The sequence below is a fragment of the Macaca mulatta genome, chromosome 5, assembly GCF_049350105.2.
Source record: "Macaca mulatta isolate MMU2019108-1 chromosome 5, T2T-MMU8v2.0, whole genome shotgun sequence".
NCBI lineage: Eukaryota > Metazoa > Chordata > Mammalia > Primates > Cercopithecidae > Macaca > Macaca mulatta.
In genome coordinates, this window is record NC_133410.1 from 46,286,656 (window position 1) to 46,300,210 (window position 13,555).

Here is a 13,555-nt window from a genome sequence, read left to right on the forward strand (position 1 = left end):
GGTTTTTTTGTAACATTCTGCTTTGTGTGTTCCTATACTGCCATATGCTGTTTGTTGCCACATTTCAGAAATACTAAAGCTCAGGATAAGGTATGGAGAATAATAATAATTAACCACAGAACAAATTTACAAATGAAGAAAGATACAAAAGGTCAGAACTTCTCAGTCTAAAAACTAAGGTTGAAATAACCGAAATTATTGTAAACATTGAAGACAAGGAAGTCAACATAGATATTTATTGAATCTTACATGCTTAGAACTTAAAAAATCTAGAAAACAGTACACTCTAGAGGTTCATTACTATGTTTCATAGATGAAAGCAGTCTGCCAACTACAAGCAAAATAATTTCAAAACATTTGTGGGTTAATTTGTACATTCTTTATCAGCATCAAATTATTAAGGAAAGTTAAAGGGTATATAGATTACATCTCTATTCTATGGAATTTGACATCATGTGAAATAATTATGCTGCCTCATAGATAGCACTTTAAAAGTAAAAAAAAAAAATCATGCATGTACTAGCATTATGTCTTGCACTGGGAATAATTTAAATCATCTATAATATTATAAGTGATCTAATATATATTTCTATATAAAATGCAAACATGTATAATATATATATTTCAGAAAATCACTCTCAGTAAAATTGCATGACATAATTGGCATTCTGTATTAGATGAAGTGTGCAGGCCGACTATAGTCACAGAAGCCAGTTTACTTATTTTTAAGGAAGGTTGAACTTGTGCCGTAGAAAAGTATCTATAATTCACTATCAGACGTGGTAGTCATGCATCAAAGCATAACTTGATCCATTAACCCTGGGTAAAGTATGGAGTATTTCGTGATAGCATAAACATACCTTGGCCGGGCGCGGTGGCTCAAGCCTGTAATCCCAGCACTTTGGGAGGCCAAGACGGGTGGATCACGAGGTCAGGAGATCGAGACCATCCTGGGGGAACACGGTGAAACCCCGTCTCTATTAAAAAATACAAAAAACTAGCTGGGCGAGGTGGCAGGCGCCTGTAGTCCCAGCTACTCAGGAGGCTGAGGCAGGAGAATGGCGTGAACCCAGGAGGCAGAGCTTGCAGTGAGCTGAGATCCGGCCACTGCACCCCAGCCTGGGTAGAGCGAGACTCCGTCTCAAAAAAAAAAAAAAAAAAAAAAATACCTTGATGCCTTATTGGTATTCACAGTTTTGTGTGGTGTTAAAGCACACTGAAGATGGTCAGTCCTTACTATTTAAAACCTAGATCATTGGCGGGTTTCATTTCACTTGTCTTCTGGGAAAACCCTGTGTGTCACAGTTAGAAGAAGTGGTAATGTGCTTAAACTTCCTTCTGTAGCTTATCCCAAGACCTGATAATTCTGAATGGCATTTGGCCCAATCATAGAAATTTTATTCCAGATTAATTTTGTCTTTCCTGGAACCTTATTTTTTTCATTTCAAAATCTGCACCAAATAAATCTCAATATCATGCCATGAAATCAAAGTCCCCAGACCCTGTTTCTGAATCAGGTTCTTTGTGCATTTAGTGCCTTTTCAAAACATCAACTCGTTATAATTTTTATCTTTTATTTTGGGAATATTTTCTCATTTTAACTCCTTTGGGCCTCTGTGATTTTATAAATAGTGTCCTTATTATGGTCTGCTTCTGGCTTTTCTCAGAGACTTTGCTGAGACTCCCAGAGTAGAGCAGCCTATTTTTGTGCTCTCTTGAGGAGACTTGTTCCCTAGCCCTCCCTCATTGTGAATTTGTTCTGGGCTGTGGGCTGCCTGATGTTTTGATGTCTCTGTCCACTAACTCTTGCCTTTCAATCACAGAGCTTCAGTTTCCTGTTTACTGCCCTCATTGTTACAGCTCTTTGCTTAGTGCTTCAGCTCGCTTGTCAGTAGCATCCTTGGTAACTTCCTATGTCATCTCTGGCCCCTCATTCTCCACAGATTGCTTTTCACCAATTTGGCCTTCCAAAGACAGCCTCTCAGCAGCTCCAAGTCCCCTAGACTGTGCGCATTTTAATTATTATTAAGAGGCTGTAAGGCTGACACAAGTAGGTGACCACTGTGTTATTGAAAAGGCACAAGGAATTAGTCCTGTCCATGCTGCCAGAAATTCCACACGAGACATTCATTTCCTGATTATTGAAATTTTTAATATTTTAGGGCATCCTGATCAAAATGCAAATAATATTTTCTGTCAATTCTCAGGCTTTTCTACATAACTACTGTTGTGCCTATCATATATTCTAAAGTACACTGTATCGCTTATTGCAATTAATTTTATGTTTCTGTGCCCTCATAAGGCTGAAAGTCATCTGCATAATAAGATATAAGTATTGGTGTGTCAATACTTATATCTTAGTGTCTAAGGTAGTACATGGTAATGGTGGGTCTTAATATATGGTTGTTGAATTAAAAAACATAAAATACAGGTGGAGAGATGAGAAACTTATACCATTAACTTTTAATACATTTATTTTAACAGTAATGCTAATGAGTATCCATTAGGGAACTTAGACAACTGATGCAACAGTAAACCCAGATAATAAAGGCTTCAACACAACCTGAGGACGTTCTGTCAGTAGTGAAAAGTCCAAGGGAACGCAATTACTGGTATTGATTTAGAAGTTCAAGGATATCAAGGCTAAAGTGTCAGTAATTTCTGACCTTTCCCTCAAGGTTGCAAGGTGACTGCTCTAGTTCTAGTCATCATGTCTACCTTCCAGGAATGAGAAAGGAAGGAGGGGCCTAACGGAAGATGAGACAAAAATCGATATCAATAAAGCAGGACTTTCCCAGAAATTCCATCGGATTTTTGTTTGTATCTCACTGGACAGAATTATGGCAGATTATCTTTCACACCAATAAGGAGAATTACAAAACATGGGACTTGTGTATTTGTTTTTGTCTGCAACAATAGGATTCAGCAAGTAGGAAAGAGATGATATTATGTTAAATAAGCTACAAGAACTCTCTGCCATGAGGGATAGTTTGATGCACTGAGGAGTACATGAGTGCTGAGAGAGTGTCAATGTAAATAGAAGAAAGAGCACACATGAAGTCAACTAATGGCTGCTTCCCCATCCTGCCCACTAATGGCTGACAGTAGACATTTGATCTATCAGCTTTAAAGCCTGACTGAAGGCGTGAGGTTCATGGGACTTCTAATACATCTTTATATTCTTCATTCAGCCTCTTCATGAGCTTCATAAATAATGATTTTCCTGAACATTTTCAATGTACCTGGTACTGTGATACAATAATACCTGCTTCAAGTCATCCACTGTAAACAGAACTTTACAGTAACAGAAGTGGTCATAGGGACTTTAGTGGCCCACTGAGGAGGTAGCTAATTCAGGCTGGGTGTATGCTTGTGCAGTGGGAAGTTAGTCTGGGAAGAACTGCAGTAAAAAATAAAAGTAGAGCTGAGTTTTGAAAAAATTAAAAAGACTCATTAAAAGAAGAAGTACAGAAGGTTGTTACTGAAACAGGAGTTGGTGCATAAAGACAAAGGGAGGCAAAGAAAGCAAAAAGCATTCTAGGATCTGTAATTTTGTCAGTAGAGCAAAGCACAACATTCAAGAAGGGAGGACAATGGCAGGCAGTGAGACAAGCTAGAAGAGAGGTAAACAAGAACCAGATGATGGTCTTGAGCAATGAGACACTGAATTATTTTAACCTGATATTAGTTCTATGCCTCAGAAAAACTAGCCTGCTATTAATTGATTAGAGAGGTGGAATCCAGTTAGGAAACTATTCTAACTGTTCCAAGTATCAGGGCCTAAACTAAAACACTATCAGAGGTTCCACAGACAGTAAACATGTCAAAGAGCCCGCTTACCAGATGTGCTGTGTGCGCGTGTGTGTGTGTGTGTGTGTGTGTGTGTGTGTGTGTAAGATGGGCTGGCAGGAGATGCCACTGTAGGGCAGAAATGAGGGTAAAATATTAAGAAAAATCCCATTTCTTCACTCATTCAATGGTTCTGTTAAAGGTTAAACTGATTTTCGTAAGGTTAATTAGTGTCTGGGGTAATATGCTATCTTAGAAACGTGTCTGGAATTGGTGGGCAAGAATGAAGCCGCAGACCCTGGCGATGAGTGTTACAGTTCTTAAAGATGGTGTGTCCGGAGTTTGTTCCTTCAGATGTTCAGATGTGTCCACAGTTTCTTCCTTCTGGTGGGTTTGTGGTCTCGCTGACTTCAAGAGTGAAGCTGCAGACTGTCGCAGTGAGTTGTACAGCTCATAAAGGCCGCACAGACCCAAAGAGTGAGCAGCAGCAAGATTTACTGCAAAGAGTGAAAGAACAAACCTTCCACAGTGCAGAAGTGATGGGAGCCAGTTGCCCTGCTGGTTGGGGCAGCCTGCTTTTACTCCCTTATCTGACACCACCCACATCCTGCTCATTGGTCCATTTTCCAGAGAGCTGACTGGCCCATTTTACAAAGAGTTGATTGGTCCATTTTGACACGGTAATGATTGGTGCATTTACTAATCTTGAGCTAGACAGAGTGCAGATTGGTACATTTACAATCCTTTAGCTAGACACAAAAGTTCTCCAAGCCCACACTAGATTAGCTGGACACAGAGTGCTAATTGGAGTGTTTACAAACCTTGAGCTAGACACAGAGTGCTGATTGGTGCACTGATAATCCTTGAGCTAGAAACAAAGTGCTGATTGGTGCATTTACAATCCTCCAGCTAGACATAAAGTGCCCCATAGCTAGATACAGAGTGCTAATTGGTGCATCCACAAACCCGGAGCTAGACAGAGTGCTGATTGGTGCATATAGGATCAAGCTAAACATAAAAGTTTTCTAAGTCCTCACCAGACTCAGAAGCCCAGCTGGCTTTGCCTAGTGGATCCTGCGTGCCCACACCCCTCAGCCAGGGCTCAGCAGAGTAGGGGACACCCCCGATCGGGGATGGGGGTTTTGGGAGGGCATGGGGGGTTGCAGGTCCTGAGGCCTGCCCCCTGCAGGGAGGTGGCTGAGGCCCGGCCAGAATTCGAGCACAGCAGGGGCCAGGGTGCTAAGCCCCTTACTGCCAGAGGCCGGATGCGCCAGCCAGCAGCTCCCAGTGCAGGGCTCCGACCCAGAACTCACGCTGGCCCGTGAGCGCCGCAGGCAGCCCCTGTTCCCACCCACACCTCTCCCTCCACATCTCCCAGCAAGTAGAGGGAGCGGGCTCCAGCCTCCACCAGCCCAGAGAAGGGCTCCCACAATGCAGTGAAGGGCTGAAGGGATCCCGAAGTGCAGCCAGAGCATATGCCAAGTCTGAGGAAGCCCCGAGAGCGAGGGCTGCTAGCAGGTTGTCACTTCTCAGTAAGACATAATAATACGCATACATACTCACAATAATGCCTATACATCTGACTCAAGCAGGACATGACACAACCTAAACAAGAAAACATTCACTCAGCCACTGAGGAGCCTAACAATGTGCTTTGAATTGTGATCAAACAGCCTAATTCTTAGAGCAAATCTCAAGGACTAAGGAAATAATATGCAACACCAGATTTTATTAAGCAAAGAACAGGCCTGTTTTGCTGTGTTTCTGTGATGAGCTATTAGTAGCCTTCAAAATGACTTACTAATGAAATGAGAAACTTATTACATTGGTCTCTGTAGCAATTACAGAAAATCTGGTATATAAAAATCAAAAAATAATTCTTAACCCATAAAGAAATTGATACAAGCTTCACAAAACCAGTGCAAGTAATTAGATACTTAAATTGAATGGCAATGCACGTAAGACTTATACTATGCTCCCAGGTCCAGGAAACAAAAAACACAAAATAAATGGTGGGTTAGACGGACGCAACAGTTTCTAAAATTAACATTCCATTACCCCAATTTTATATTATTCATAAAAGAGCCTTCAAGTTCACTAACCTAATACCCCTATTTGTTGTCACTGCTATTATCAGCTCAATCATGCTAATAACAAGCAATGTCTTAATGCACCACTTGGTTTGAAAAAACTTCATAGTGAAGAACAAATGCCCAAAGCAATTCTGGCTTTCAGACAAGAGCATCCATATAAAATGATTCCTCTATGCTTTTTCTGAAGGTTGCTTTCCTCTATGTGAAGTGGGGGATTCTTTGACAGTGATGACAGATAAATTAACAAATCAGTAGAAATGAATAAACATGATTAAATTAAATACACAGCACAGTGGTTATGAGCTCACTTTAAGTCAGAAAGATCTGAATTAGAATCTTGGCTTGTCCATTTATGAGGCTTCTTAGCATCACTAAGCCTCATCAATAATACAGAAATAATAGTACCACATTCACAGACTTGTGAAAAATAAGGGGTGTCATAAGGTCCCCATATCTGGCATATAATAAGTTTTATGCACATATTAATGTAAAAAATGTACTAAGGACATCCTCTGAAGTAGTGATTTGCATTCCTCTTTTACAGAAAAGACTGAGGCTCCGAGAGAGTGATTAACTTGTCCACAGTCATGATTTTTACAAGTAAATATGAGAGCTAGGATTCAAACACAGGTCTACTAAGGCAGATTCATTGCTCTGATTTTTTTAATCCATGTTTTTAAAAACATGCTTTCAACAAGCCAGGAATTAATGTAAATATTGTACTGAACTTATGGTTTCAGAATCAAAGGAGAGAGGAACATTGAGAAAAAAATAAAAACAAAAGCAGTCTACTGCAAACAGTTAACAATTGCAGTTCTGTAAATTATTAAATTTCAAACAATTTATATGAGAAATGGTTAAAACAATCAAGGTAACTTAGTCTGAAGAAGAGACAATAAGGGAAAATAATTGCAATTATCAAATTTACAGAAATGTGATTTAGAATATTATGTGTACTTTTACTTTGCAAGAATGGCTTATATTCCTAAAGGATTAAAAATAAAATACAAGAAAAAATAAAAGTTACAAAACAGGTACTTTGCTGCCAATTTCGGCTGCAAATCTATGGGGCTATTCCCTGGTGACAGATAATAAATGAGAGTACTATTTATGACATATGGGTGAATTATTTTGCTTATATTTGCAAGTTATATCACTAGAGAGGAGTTGCTGGCTTCTAAGGAAATATCAACGTTTGGGTTATTTAGTTTTTACACAATAGATATTTTTAAAGCAAAATATGCTGTCTGAATTCTCATGTTAAATTATTATAATGTCCATGAGCTTACCAAAAAGAAATTGTTCACAGCAATTTGCCACTTAACAAAGTTATTACCACCAAATAACTTGATTATTCTGTAAAACTTTATCACAATGTATAATTTCACACTTAATAAATGATGTATTATTGGCCATTAGCTTGACTGAGCAAGTTTAGGAATTATTCCCAAATTCGGCTTTCAAGCTGACCACTGACTCCAGACACGGTCATGGATAAAGACAAGAAAAATATCAAATACAAATTTCTAGATAGTTATACACCATACTGACCAAGTCAACCCAGCAAAAAAGGCCCATCACCATCTAATAGCAAAATGAAATTTTTAAAACATCTACAAGTCACAGAAGCATATAAATATACAACCACACCAGGGGGCGCTCTTAACACTGAAATGATGGATGACATATTTTAATACACGTGGTGGTCTCAGCTGGCCAAATGAAAGATTTTTCTAAGCATGCAGTACTTGGCACAAGTGCTTATCTTTTGAAAATGTTTGCTGGCAATACACACATTTTCTTTTGTATCCAACTGTTCATGTAGTTAAGACTATCAAGTTAGTCTATCAAGTAAAACATTTACTGCTGATAAAAAATATTTTATTTTTGAAACATTTGTCTACTTAAACTGACATCTGTCTCTTACTGTTTGTGTAGTTGAGCTGATTCTCAACAGTAAACATCGTGCTTAAAAGCACATACAATTTTTAAAAATGAATTCAGTGTGGATTTTATTTTTTACAAAATTTCCTACCAGAACTTTAACTTCTACCTTGTGAAAGTGTAATCTGGGTAGTGTGGGTCTTTTCCATATTTTCTCATTACCTGTTAGAAATCTGAAGCCCAAATGATCTCCTCAGAAAGTTTCAGATTCTGCTTCCTAACAAAATACAATTAGAAAATTAGTGTCAGATTTCAAAGACAATGAAAAAGACAAAGGTAAGTACAGGCTATGTTACTCAGAAAAAATCACCATATACTACTCCATTAACAGCAAATATACAAATAATATCTGATTAAACTAATTTTTAAGGAACAACTTAAAGTTGAAAAGGAAGCATCATAAAGCACATGACAAAGGCCTAGCTACCTGTCTTCCAATAGTGGCAGAGAATGAGTCTTTAAACTTTTCTCAATCCATGTGGTTGAGATAACCCTCTTTTTTATACCAGCTACCTTCATGAATCGCCATCCACCTGTACCCAACCTCAAATGGAAAGTTCTAGCCAAGGTTTGCCTAATATGCATGGAGACTTCTAAGCAACTTCTTTCATGTAAGTTCAAGGAAACAGAAATGGACTTATCTAATGTTTAAGCCCTAAATCAAATTAACCAGCATACTAATGCCTGAAATGTGGTTGAAAAGAATACATTTTTCATTCTATAGCAATAGTGACGATTTAAAATTTAAAAATCTAGAGAAAGTGATATACATTTATTTACTACTTTAAAGTATATGTGAATGACAGAAAGTCCTACCCAAAAAGCAGATATTAATAGTTTTCAAGAATATAAGGACACAGAAAGAAGAAAAAAAAAAGAGCACAGGAAAAAAGAAAAACAGTTCACAGAAGAAAAAACCCTGCAGGAGGGGTATGCTGGGAGAGGAGTCAGGTGACTACCGTTGCCTGTTCTACCTCCTTCTTAATGCTTGGAGTCAAACAAGAACTGAGATATTCACCAAGGTACACGCAGCCATGTTTGGTGAGAGGCAACATTTGATGTAAAATAATCTGGCATATGGTTAAACTGCATGAGTTTCCATCAACAGCAAAGTCAGAGGCAGTGGTGTTGGGTTCTATGTGGTCAATCCAGCTAGAAGCAGGTTCTGAGCCAGTTGCTAGGAAATGGAGATAGACCTTACCCCCATTAGGGCTGGAATGGTAACCAGACGGCTACCAAGTAACCTAAATTTTAAATCAGACCCTAGTGCCAACTGAAGACGCTAAACAAGAAATGGCAAGTTTCAAAAGTTTTGAAGGTGAAGTAGTTTTGTAAGTGCTTATAAATCCAGGATTAATTGAAGGTGCTGCAGATACCAAGATGAGAACAAGACTAACTGCGTTATTTGTTCATTCATTCAACAAATATTTAATAAGCATCTATTTAACATTTAAGGGCTCGAGATAGAGCAATGAACAAAAGAGACAGAGATCTGTGTCCTCACGAAACTCACATTCTAGTAGGAAACGGGGTCCATAAACAATAAATACAATGAATAACTTATATAGAATGTTGTAAGATTATAAGTAGTAAGAAAAAAAGGAGAAGGGAGAGCAGTATAAAGGACATGTGGAACACAGGAAGAAAAAAAAAAACAGATTGCAACAACAAAAAGGTGAATAGGGTAGGCCTCATCTGTAACGTTTCACATATGAAAGGTCATGAGGGAGGTGAGGGAGTCAGCCAAAGAGGCATCTGGAGGAAGAGGATTTCAGTAAAAGGGAACAGTGAGTTGAAAGGCTCTAAAGTGAGAGGGCGCCTGGGTTGCTCAGAAAACAGCAAGTTAGCCACTATTCTGGAATGGAATGAAAAAGGGAACAGTGGTAGAAGAGGCCAGAAAGGTAATAAAAAAGCCAGATGGTGTAGCTTTTACTGGGAATAAAATGGGAAGCATTTTTACAAAGTGGAGAGAAATGGTCAGAGGCTGAATATATTTTGAAAATAGATGGGACAGGATTTTCTGATAAGCTAGATGTGGGTATGAAGAATGTAGAGTCAAGGATGATACAAAGGTTTTTATCTGAGTAACTGAGCTGGCATTTAGTGAGGCTAGAAGAGTGTGGGAAAAACAGGTGATTGGCAGGAAATAATTATTCTGGGTTTGGGTATGTGAAATTTGAGATGTCCACTAGATCTATCCAAGAGGAACTATGTATAAACTATGCAGTTGGCTATACTGGTGTGAAGTTTGAGGATGATCAAGCTTAACACCGTAGATATAGCTGTGAGATGTAAGAAGAAATGAGTGCAGATAGAGGAGAGAGGACAGAGAACTAGCCCTCAAGTGGACAGACTCAGGTGCTCCATTATCCTCACCTTCTCGTGTTCACATACCTGTAAGATTCCCATCTCCCAGAATATAGGCAGGATCTGTAACTGGTTTCTAACCGATAGAATATGTGACAGTGAGCTGTATGTGCAGCAAGCAGTCATGCAGGGGAAACAATCTGGCAGGGAACGGAGGGAAACCTCTAGAAACTTAGGGCAGCCTCTAGCTGCCAGCTTGCAAGGCCTTCAGCCTCCAGCCAACAAAACATAAGGCCCTCCCTCCTATAGCTTGAAGAAAATAAATTTTGCAGAAAACCTGAGTAAGTTTGGAAAGAAATCCTTCTGAAGTTAAGCATTCAGATGACATCCCAGGCCGAAATGATACCCTGACTGCAGCCTTGCTGAAGACCCAGGTAAGCTGTGAGCAGACTTCTGACACACAGAAACTATGAGATACAAAATGCCTGTTATTTTAAACCACTACATTTGTAGTAATTTGTTATGCACCAATGGAAAAGTAATGTAATTCCTGGGTTACTCCAGCATTTGCAGGCCAGGGTGCTAAGAAGGCGCCAATAAAAAGACCAAGGAAGAGAGAGGCCATTGAGGTAAGAGGACAACCAAGAGAAAAGCATTTCAGCAAGCGGTTTCTTGCCCGCTTTCTCCAAGAGGAATAGAGACAGAAATGCAAAGGAAAGTTGAATCTGCTGACCTTCTAGAAGCTGAAAGGTAATCAGCATTGAAATTGACAGAAGAAGCCAGGTTCAGCCACTTCCACTCCAGCCTGAAGGTCCTCTATTTTACCTCCTTCTTAGCGGAAGGTGGCAAGAGGCGGTGATGTTGCATGGAAATTGGTAGAAGCCAGAAAGTGTTTCTGTTCTTTCTGTTCTAGATGCTCATTCACTAACCACACTAGATCTTACATAGAAAGATTTACAGCTGATTTTAGCACAGATGAATTTTTTGGGGAGTGGGAGTCCTTGTAACCTAGCCAAGCTGTTCACTGCTAACTAAATGAAATTCAGCCTTATTAGGCTCCTGAGAAGACCCAATTAGTGCCACAGCTGTGCTAGTTCACTCTTTATGAGGCTTTGAAGGTTGGTATTTCAAAACTCGCTAACACTAATCAAAGTTGGCTCATTTTAATTACTAAATCACTAACATACCTATTTTTAAACTTTTCATTGTTATAGGACATGCTTGAATTGGCTTTTCATTTATTTTTCCAAAAAAAAAATCAATACAATCAAATCTAATGAGCATTTATTATGCAAAAGGCCCTGAATTAACTAGGTATAGCTCAGTGAAAAAAGCTGGCCCTGTTGCTTTCTGTATACCTATAATTTGTATGCAAACTTATGCTATTTTTACTATTGTACAAAAACTGTGTTACACCCTAATGTGATTAGTATTCGGCTCTAATCTAGATTTATCTATAGGGAGCATACTATTTTCCTATAATGCTTTGAAAGCAATTTTCTTCTATTCATTCACTCAATGAAGATTTATTGAGCACTTAGTTATACAAAGTGGAAAGTAGGATTAAAAAAACAGAGTATTTAAAGTTCTGTAAGACATCCAAAATATGTCCCTTTTATGTATTCAATACACTTTATATATATATATATGTGTTTACATACATAATATATATGGTGTGTGTTTGTGTGTGTATGTGTATATATATTTATATATGCACAATCGTCCCTTAGATTCTATGAAGCTTTGGTGCCAGGACCTCCCTTGGATACCTAAATCTTCAGATGCTCAATTCCCTTATATAAAATGGTGTCATATTTGCACATAACCTATTCACATGCTCCTGTATACTTTAAATCATCTTTAGATTAATTGTAATAGCTAATACAATGTAAATGTTATATACAGAGTGTTATGCCATTGTTAAGGGAACAATGACAAGAAAAAAAATCTGTACATGTCAGTACAGTTGCAATTCTTTCCCCAAATATTTTAAATCCACAGTTATTTCAATACATGACTATAAAATCCATGGAAATGGAGGGCTAACTATAAACACACAGACACACACACACACACACACACACACACACACTTTATATGTCTCTGTGTCTGCTAGTAATACAACTCTGCCCCTTGCACCAGCAGTTTTTCCCCAGGTTGTGCTCCATCATCAAGGCTAAAAGATTAAATCCATTGCTCCTGTGTTTTGCTTTGTTTAGTTTAGCAGTGTTCACTTCTCTCAGTAATGTCTCTGACACTGTGAAACACAGAGAAATATAAGATTAGATCATGGCATGGAGGAGTTTTTAACTTATTTTATTACTTACAACTTTCTATTTTTTAAATGCCTCTCCCCATTTGAATGTAGGTTCCTCCACAACAGAGGTTCCTATTAACTTTTCACTGATGTAGTTTTTAATGGATAGTATATACTCAATAAGTATTCACTGATTAGCAGCTTTCCAAAATGATTTGAGATGGCTTGCATGAAAATGGAAATAGAGACTTAGAAAAGCACAAATGCTGTTAGATAAGCCTGTATATATTACGGCTAAATAAAGTATTACATAATGTTTAATATAGCTTTTACTTAACAATTTAATGAACTGGAGACAATGAATATTTTTAAAAATATGTTCATATAACTACCATACTTGAAAATGAAGTCTAGTCCTGTGCTTTCTCACAGCTATCATGAGAAACACAGATTGTCTAATTTTATTTCCAACTAAAAGATGTATTTTTTATCAACAACAAAAATTTTCCTAAGTGGTAAATTCTAATAGGAATTTATTACAAGGATGATTACACTAAAGCAAAAATAAGAGCATGTGTCTTCCTTAATGGTCTTACAGAAGATAGATATATTGATTTAAAAATGAGATACTGGATTGAATAAGATACAGGCCTCCTCCTAGGATTTACACTTCGATTCTGTTAACTATCACTCTTTGTGTTGTTGACGCCTCAGTAATTAATCATTAGGACAAGCTGGTGAGCATGTTCAAGACTGAGGGGGAAAAGCAGGCTGCTAAATGAACAAAAATTTCTTGTACTTTCACAGTGCACAATGTATTCAAATAATACAGATATCTCACATAAAAAATCTCAATATACCTCAGTATTAATATCTATTTTCCACTTCCTAAAAGTGTAAGACTTCATTTCATTGTAATATAAAGTGCCACATGAAGTTACATGAGTGAATACATTGTTAGTCTGTAAAGCACTGAAAAAAAATATAAATTACTAACACTGTAAAGAAGTAAAATTATTTACCACAGTATTATATAAGCGATGGCAAATTGTTATTCTTCACTACTGTACATAGGTCAAACATATTGCCTGCCAATACTATGCTCAGCTACTTAACCCACTGCCCCTGTTAAGTGCAATCATTAGGTGGTCAGGCTTTGAACTAT

At 38.0% G+C, this 13,555-nt stretch overlaps 1 protein-coding gene across 2 annotated transcripts in view; it reads right to left on the reverse strand.

Moving 5' to 3' along the window:
• Positions 1-13,555, reverse strand: part of COX7B2 (cytochrome c oxidase subunit 7B2) — a 169,029-nt gene that overhangs the window by 97,348 nt on the left and 58,126 nt on the right. The window contains exon 2 of one of the 2 annotated variants that reach the window (XM_078001404.1): positions 7,989-8,043. The gene's annotated coding sequence lies outside the window, so the exon portion shown is untranslated. Of the gene's footprint in view, positions 1-860; positions 1,114-7,988; positions 8,044-13,555 lie in introns of those variants that run through there. The other variant, XM_078001405.1, reaches the window with a different exon arrangement.